Genomic DNA, 8,740 nt, shown 5'->3' on the forward strand with positions numbered 1-8,740 from the left:
ATATCAAATAATTTAGAGAAATTTAGAGTGAAAATCATCAGACTCCTATTTGGATTGCAGTTCTTTTTTTTTTTTATTTGAAGCTGACTTTGAATTTTCTGGCTTTGAGCTGCTTATAGTGTTACTTCTTTTTATTTTTAAATCTCTATGCATATTCGATTTACTTCACACTTTAATCTCTAAGAATTTATCTTACTCTTCTTCCCATCTTTCTCTTCTCTCCTCAAATATAGTTCTATCATGTCTCTAGTTCCCCTAAAATTCAAATGCATACATTATAAAAGTGGAAGTTTCAAATATTCTAGTTATTATTTTTATTGTTATCCAGTCATGAAAACAAGTTAATTGCATAGGAAAACACTGATTAAGTGTAAACTAAAAAATATATGTTTATGAATATGGTGTGATTCCAATTTTATGAAATGCATAGGTAAAATATAGATTCTAGGCAATAAAATTATAGAAAAGTAATATACTATAATGTTAATACTTCAGTGGAACAAGATCATAGATCATTTTAATTTTCATTAGCCTTTTTGTATATGCTTCTAAAATCTCTAAAGTACATATTGTTTATAATAAAAAAAATTAAGGAGGCAAACAACTCCTTGATAAGTAGAAGAAATTAACACTTTTAGGGAAATTTTAGACCAGTGATAAAGCTAATTTCAGGGCAAGGCTCTCCAATTGTTAGAAATTTGAAATGTTTTTTTCTACCCAATGCCACCTTTCTCCTTAAAATATGCAAACTGGTGGCAGTCCAGAGATCTGAATCATTATAAAAATTCAGGACATCATCAAAACTTTTTTAAATGAAAGCCCAACAGTTTCAATTAAGTACATAATACATATGCATGAGTGTATTGTCTTTTGTAAAAGAAGACACAGCTGCTTGCTATGGGGTTGAAATTCCACTTAAAAATGTTTAATCCTATGCTAATGATGTAAAGAGAAAAGAAAGTGGCAGGCAATAACATTTTGCTTTCATATTAAATGTTCTCAATGCCAGAGGAGCCCTCAGTACCTCAGTATTAATTAAAAGCATTTTCCCTTGCAGTAGCATACTTTCTTGTGATGGTGTTTCCCATCTCTAAAAGTATTTTAAATTACTTTTAGTGGAGCACTTTTTGTTCATTGTTGTATTTAAGAAACTCTATCTTCTTTTCAATACTCAAGATTACATAAGGTAATGAACAATGGGGAATATTTTACACAAAGAAGAGAGAGAGAGAGAGAGTGGGACTGACCGAGTTTGTTCTTGCCAGTTCCCAAGAAATAAGAGTTGACCTGGCCATACCCTGTCCTGCCCACAAGTGCCTCCTCCTGCATCTGAGCATGGACAACTCAACAAGATTTCTCAAATCTGCTGCCATCAGCCTACATTCATGCCTCCATGTAGCTCCTAGCAGTCTAGCAAAATTCCCAGAGGTCAGCCTGGCTTTTTCCTGCTCACAGACAGTATACCAAGGGTGAAACTATTGCATGTGTCTGCCTGATGCTTAAATACAGAGCCACAGGGCTTGCCTGGGATTTGGCACCTACTTCTCTGAAGGAGGAACTTGAGACTTGTTCCCCATTTTGCCTTCCAGCGTGTTTCTCCTCCTCTTCTGCTCCCTCGGTTTTTAGCCAGCCTCTGTTTCACTGTGCTGTCAGCATCAGATCACTGACAGTCACAGAGACTTTCTCCTTCCTGGACCACAGTTAGAGCTCTCTACTCCCAGGTTCTTCTGCTCTTCTACCCTCATCTCCACTGAAGTTATGCTCACCATCCACTAATCTACATTTACAATATCAGCATCTTCGCCGCCTGAATTTGAATTGAATCTTGGCTGCTTCTTTTCAGCTTCATGGCCTTTAGCAAGGCACTTAAGGTTTCTATGCCTCTGTTTTCTTATCTGTGAAGCAACTAATAATGGTATATAAGTCATGGGTGTCATAAAGATCAAATGACATCAGATACATGAAGTGCTAAAACGTAGCACCTTGTAATACAATTAGGTAAGCTCTATATAAAGGTAGCAGTTATTCTTACCATAAAAGGCACATCAAACTTTTATACACACATGTGCACAGACATACACACACAGATTATTTTCAAAAATCCTGTTACAATACAGACAGGAAATGGAAAGTGGGAAAAAAAAAAAAACTTATGAAGAATTTACTGCTCCCTTAGCTGACTGTCCCTAAACCCAGCAGAACTTGGTGGCAAGCAGCTTGTTAATGAATAGCAGCAATTATATGAAGATTCATTTCCCAGTTCACTTTTAGTCAAAAGGAACTTAAGACCAAAGACTCCGGCTGACTTAGCATAAAAATACTTAACCATAGAATCAAACTAGGACCCAAGGAGAACAGTTAAAGATTCCTTAGGACTTAGACTCACCTATTGTGGTCCCAAGAAAACTGAGATGCAGACAAAATTTGGAGACTAACTCAGAACAAAAACTGTTTGACTTCAGGTCAGCTCACAGACAAAGGTCTGGCTAAAACAAGGCTCATCTGAAGAGTAATAACTCAATTAGATAGAGTTTTTGATGAAGATTTAATGATTCATTAGACTCCACCCATCCTTTGACTCAATTCTGAATAAGTGTACTAGCAGGTGGTAATCCATCTACTGGAAATGGCTAAGCTCTTGGCTCTATTCCAGCAGCAGTACTATAATTTCATGCCTATAGCAAACTTTTCTCCAAACTACACCCACACTATAATCAACTGCAGAGGGCTTTTGTGACTATTTATAAAGGGCACCCTTTAATTCACCCTTATAATTTAGCTGGTAGCATTTGCTGGAAAAGTTTTAACAGCTATGCAGTGCTAAGCCACTTCTATTAGTGCACAGTGTCCTTTTTAATCATAGAATACTCCACAAAGCCATAGAATGGTAATTCATACAGCTGCCACCAAATTTTGATGTGCGTTTCTAACAGTCTTCACTTCTCAACAATTGCAAATGATAGAGAAATGTCACATGAAGAATTAGTCTTTGCTTGCCTCAAACCAAAACATAGAATAAAATTTTAATCTATACTTAGAGATTCCTCATGAACCAGTCCAATTCCTCGAGAGGTGGGTGAAGTTCATCAGAGTTGCTCTGGAGCTATTTGCATGTGCACACCAGGGACCTGAAGATACTGAAGTGCAGGTTCTGAATCAGTAGTCTGGGGATGGGGCCTGAGATTCTGCAGTTGTACAAGCTCTCAGGTCATGCCAATGCAGACCATACTTTGAGTGGTAACAGAGTTGGTGAAAGGATGGGAAGATTTGAACTAATTTTGACCAACATGTGAAAAATCGTGCTACTCAAACTTTTTTTGGTAGTTATGAACTCCTGATTGAAATTTAAATCAGTAAAGCTGATCCTTATACTGTCAATCTTTACTCTGCCTATTTTTACCATCGTCATCATCATCAAAAATAGAGAAATAATATCTATAAATAAACTCATCAAAATAAGTCCATGAATAAGCAGAGGATTTAAAGTTGCACAGATGATATAAATGTGTATATTTTTGTAGCCCATCACCATACTAGGAATTAAAACTATTCCTCACTCAGTTTTCAAACAAAGAAAATTAACCATTGGTCTTTGGGAAAGTCAACCTTTTATTCCCCAGTTTTCTCATTGATATAGTAAAATAACTTAAATATCCTATGAGTTTCTTTCGAGGGCTACAATACTATGATACAGTAACTCTGACTTTTAAAATTTATGTGTAACATCTGCCATGTTTCAACCTGGACCATGTGTTATAGCTCAAGCAACATAGTTCTTGCCATCTCCCTGGAAAACAAACAAAAAAAAAAAAAAAAAGAGAGAGAGAAATAAAGAAATGAAATGAAATGAATGACAAATATGTTCTTATCACCCTCACTGATACAATGTTATCACAGTAACAACATTATTTTTGGAATCAAAAACAATTGACTTGTCTACTAATAGGCCTATTGGTTTATTATGTATTATGCTATGTTTTTTATATAGAAGCTTGATTTTCAAAAATACATTCATTGCGTATCAATAGTATCATATGGCTCAAATGAACTTTGACTTTTTCTAAAATTCAAGATTACTCTTATGAAAGCTTTACCAAGTGCTTCAGTAGAAGTAATTCAGGTTTTTGATAGTAACACATTCTTTTAGCAAGTCTAGTTTCCCAAAATTCATGGTACCTACCTGTCTTTTTCAGACTGCCTTTGTACAAAAAAATTTTTAATAGTTTTCTTGATTTGCTAAGAACACGTCTGTCTTGGGGAAAGATACTTTAGACACAGGAGATAATCCATAATCCTGAAACAGTCTATGTAGTTATCTTTCAATTATTTAATGTTATCCAATTTGTACATTTTCAAAGATTCTTCCTTTCAAAAATTCTGACTCTTTTTGCCAAACTGCTATTTATTTCCAAGGTAGGAGAAGATCGTAAGAAAAGGGAGAAACTTCAAGTAAATATTAACAGCTCTCTCATTTATACAGTATAAGAGCATGTTAGAGATATTAAGTATAGCAATTAGGGATTATTGGATCTACTTGTTCAGATTTTGCCTATTTTGATTTTGTCCTAGTAATATTTTTACCCTGACAAAGACAGTATAATGATGATAATAATTTTTAAAATAAGCAATTGTGTAACATTTTAATCCTCTGAAATATCATTGTTTTATCATCCGGGATCAAATAGCTAATAAGTGACAAACCCAAGCAAGATACAAACTCGAGTCTTTCCACATCCAAAACCGTGACTTTCAATGTTTCAGGGGCATTCCTCAAATTTTCTACCCAAAATAGTTGAACAGCTTCTTAGAACATATAATAAAATGGGAAAAACCCCACCAAGTAGAAACTAAGAGAAATAAAATGCTTAAACCTTAAGTCTGTTCGTATGAGAGAAAACTACAAAATAAAACCAGAAAATGTCCCCTTTCCCATTTATTTAGTTTTATCATTTTATTTTTAAAGAGAAAATATTTGCTTTACTTGGGAGAGAGGAAGAATGTAAAATTCAACAGATTTTCTTTAAAAACTGATGTCCTTCAAGATATTTCCAAGATCATCTCACCAGAAGGTGAAGGTCAGGGGCCTGTGAAGGACAGAGGAAAGCAAGAGACTGTTCACCTCACCCAGAGTGCTGCGTTCCAGGACCAGGAAGGTGCCTAGCTCAGAAGGAGAGCTGAAGAGTGATGTGTTGGTGGAGACCACGATGCCCACACCCAAATAAGGCTGTCCCATCTCTAATAGCAGAGGAAACTCTTAAATCACCAAATACAAGGTATGTATGTCAACTATTCAGTCAGCAGTATGATTTCAGAATGCCCAACTTATCCCTTTAATGACAAGAGAATGCCCTCAGTTCTTGCTTTTCTGACCTTAATTATTTCCAGAACCTCCAAACTGTAACCTTCATTCTTCTTCATCATAAATGTGCTTCATCATATTTATTGACACCAGAGGGACAGCAGGGTATAATCTTAACTATTCAAGTTTCCATTATACTTTTTTTAGAATCTTTGCAGAGTCTGATGAGAAGATCATTCTGAGCCTCTCTCACACTACATGTGATTTGATCAATGAAGTAATAATATCATTGCAGTGGCAAGTCTACATTAGGCACTTTATGTTACTCTATTGTTGCAATACTTAATCCATAGCTCACTTCTGCAGTATCTTTGCATCACAATATGAAGATATAACACATATTAAATTAGAATTTTAAATAAAGACTATTCAACTAACTTTCATGAGGATTCCTTAAAGACAGAAACATAAAATACATACAGATAAATTTTTCAGACTCAGAAAGAGCAATAAATACACTAAGTATACCTAATACAATCCCTTGACATACAGGTTTCTCATACAGTGTATTGATCTACAGTTTTCCTGAGGGCAGTAACCATTGATCATTAGTGGTGTGTAGAACCACCTGCCTGGTTTGTATTTTAACAATTTGCCTTAGGACAGGGTTGCTAGGAACACAGTGAATTTCAGTAGAGGGAACACTTGGGGGTTGGCTACATTAAAATAGCACTGATTCTTTTCTAAATGTTATTTTTAATTTATAAATAATAAAAGTATATTGCATGGGATATAACTTGATGTTTCAATATGTGTATATATATATAGTATATATACTATATATATACAATATATATATTATATATATATATATAATATATTATATATATTGTGGAATGATCAAATAAGGTAATCAGCATATTAGTCACTTCAAATATTTATTATTTTCTTTGTAGTAAGAACATTTAAAATCCTCTGTTTTAATTCATTTTTACCATCTAAGAATTATCTTTATTGTTTTGAGGGAAAATTTTTTTAGCAAATTTTACATCTTTTCTCTCTCTCTCTCTCTCACACACACGCACACACACACACACACACACACACACAGAGGAGCTACAGCAACACACCTTTTCAAAAATTGACATGTGCTGGACACAGTAGTGCATGCCTATAATCCCAGTGGTTTGGAAGGCTGAGGTAGGAGGACTGAGAGTTCAAAACCAGCCTCTGCAACTTACCAAGACTCTGTCTCTAAATAAAATATAAAAGAGGGCTGAAGATGTGTGTCTGTGGTTGAGGGCCCCCCCCAAAAAAATTGGTATGAGATGTGAGAGCATTACCAGATAACTCAATTAAGAGTCAAAAGTGTTGTATTTTCTCTATCATGATATTTTTATGGAAAACCAGAAACTGATAGTCTTTTTGGCATCAAAAATTACAAAACTAAGAGGATATAATATTGGCAAAATGAGTTTAACATATCCCCCGAGGATGGCAAAAGCCATATTCATCCAGTTGAAGTAAAATATAAAAGTATATGTAAAAATAGAGATAATCCAGAGACTATTTTCTCTATGTAGGCTGTAACCTACATTTTATATAGAATGTTATTTATATGCAAATTGACTAACCTCATTGATGTAAATACCTGTTATAATGAATGGTGCAACCCAGGTAAGCCAACACGTCATTGAGACAGAGGATATCCATACCACTTTTCCTCCACATTAATCTAGGAGAATGAAATGTACTATTTTCATTTTTTAATCTTAAACATAATTTTTTCTTTCAGAACGCTCATAAAAAACCTACTGATGGAGCTGAATTACAGTTGAAAACTATGACTACATCCATCTCTCTGATTCATTTCTCACTTTCGTGATATATTTGGAAGTTTTTCCTTTAAGATTTCCAGAACCTTGTCAACCACTCTGCTCTTAAAGTTGCCATTTCTACAAAGTAGTTCTTAGTGGAGTTTTGAAGTGTTGTGTTTTCTCACCACTGTGTTCCTTAGAGTTATAACTGACATTTTGAAAGAAAAATGAAACACATACATCAGTTGTATTTTAAATTTTGATAAAGCACATTTTTCTCTTAGTCATATAATTAATTGGGTTAGGTTTTAAATGCAGATCCATTTGTGTATCTGTGATAAATTTCTCCTGTGAGTGAAAATGTTACTAAGGAAAAGTATAAATAAAAGCCTTTTGCTTCACTTGCTTGTAGTTGACTTAAAAGCCACTGATTTGGGAGGTCACACAGCTGGACAACACATTATTAGACTCCCACTGACTCTGCTGGAGACATCACCTCTGATGTGTGGTTTGTGATGATCACTGTAGTCTGGGTTACTCTTCAGGGACCTGAGACTGCTTTTGCTGAAAACACTGACTCTTCACTTGGACCTTCAAATATCTGATAGGTGACCAGCATGGGATGAAAAGACTTGACATCTCTGCCTTCATATTACGTCTCTCTCCTTTGTTGCCTTAACCTTTGGGTCAGATTCACTCAGTACCACATGCACACATGTTGATAACTTGACAAATGTTTGTCAAAACTATAATATAGGGATAACTTGATCTAGATTTATCCAGTCTTTTCTCTCTACCCCACTTTATAGCAAAAGACACCTGCCAGTCCCATAACCAAAAACACCAGACCATTACAAGAGTGATAAAAGATGGCACCCAAGTGTCTGGAAGTTTTCAGTTGATTTCCAGAAAAGATGTGAATATTTCTCCTCTTTATTATCCTATCCCTCTTCCTCATTGTTCCTATCCTACATTTTGTAACCTCATAATCCCCTGGAATTGAGAAGCTGATTTATGAGAAATGTTCCCTGTGTTAGCTTTTTGTTACTGTGACCAAAATACCTGTAGTAAAATCTTTCAAGAGGAAAAATTTAATTTGGCTTACAGTTTCAGAGGTTTCAGTTCATGGTCAGCTGGCTCCTTTGCTGTGGACCTGAGGTGAGGTAGAATATTATAGCAGAAGGGCATGCTGGAGGAAAGCTGCTCAGCTCATGGCAGCCAGGCGGCAGGGAGAGAGAGAGAGGTGAAGGGGCTAGGGAAAAGATAGTTCCTTCAAGGACACACCACCAGTGACCTACTTCATCGAACTAGGTGTCACCCTTCAGTAGTGCATTCAGCCATCCATGGATTAGTTCACTGATGAGGTCAGAGCCTTCATGATCCAGTCACTTCCTAAAAGCCCCACCTCCGAACAGGTAAGATGTTGGAGAACACTTCAAATCCAAACAATAACATTTCCTCTTCTCCATTCTTTGACCACCAAATTAAACCTTTCTTTTTCTCTAATATTCATCTCTCAAACACTGTTTTTTCTGTGGCTGAAGTTTCAAACCTGGATCCAGTAAAAATAAATTAATAAATAATAAGATTTGGTGGTGGCCATGTTAATTCATATTTTTTTCTT

This window comes from Sciurus vulgaris (genome assembly GCF_902686455.1).
Source record: "Sciurus vulgaris genome assembly, chromosome: 8".
Taxonomy (NCBI): Eukaryota; Metazoa; Chordata; class Mammalia; order Rodentia; family Sciuridae; genus Sciurus; species Sciurus vulgaris.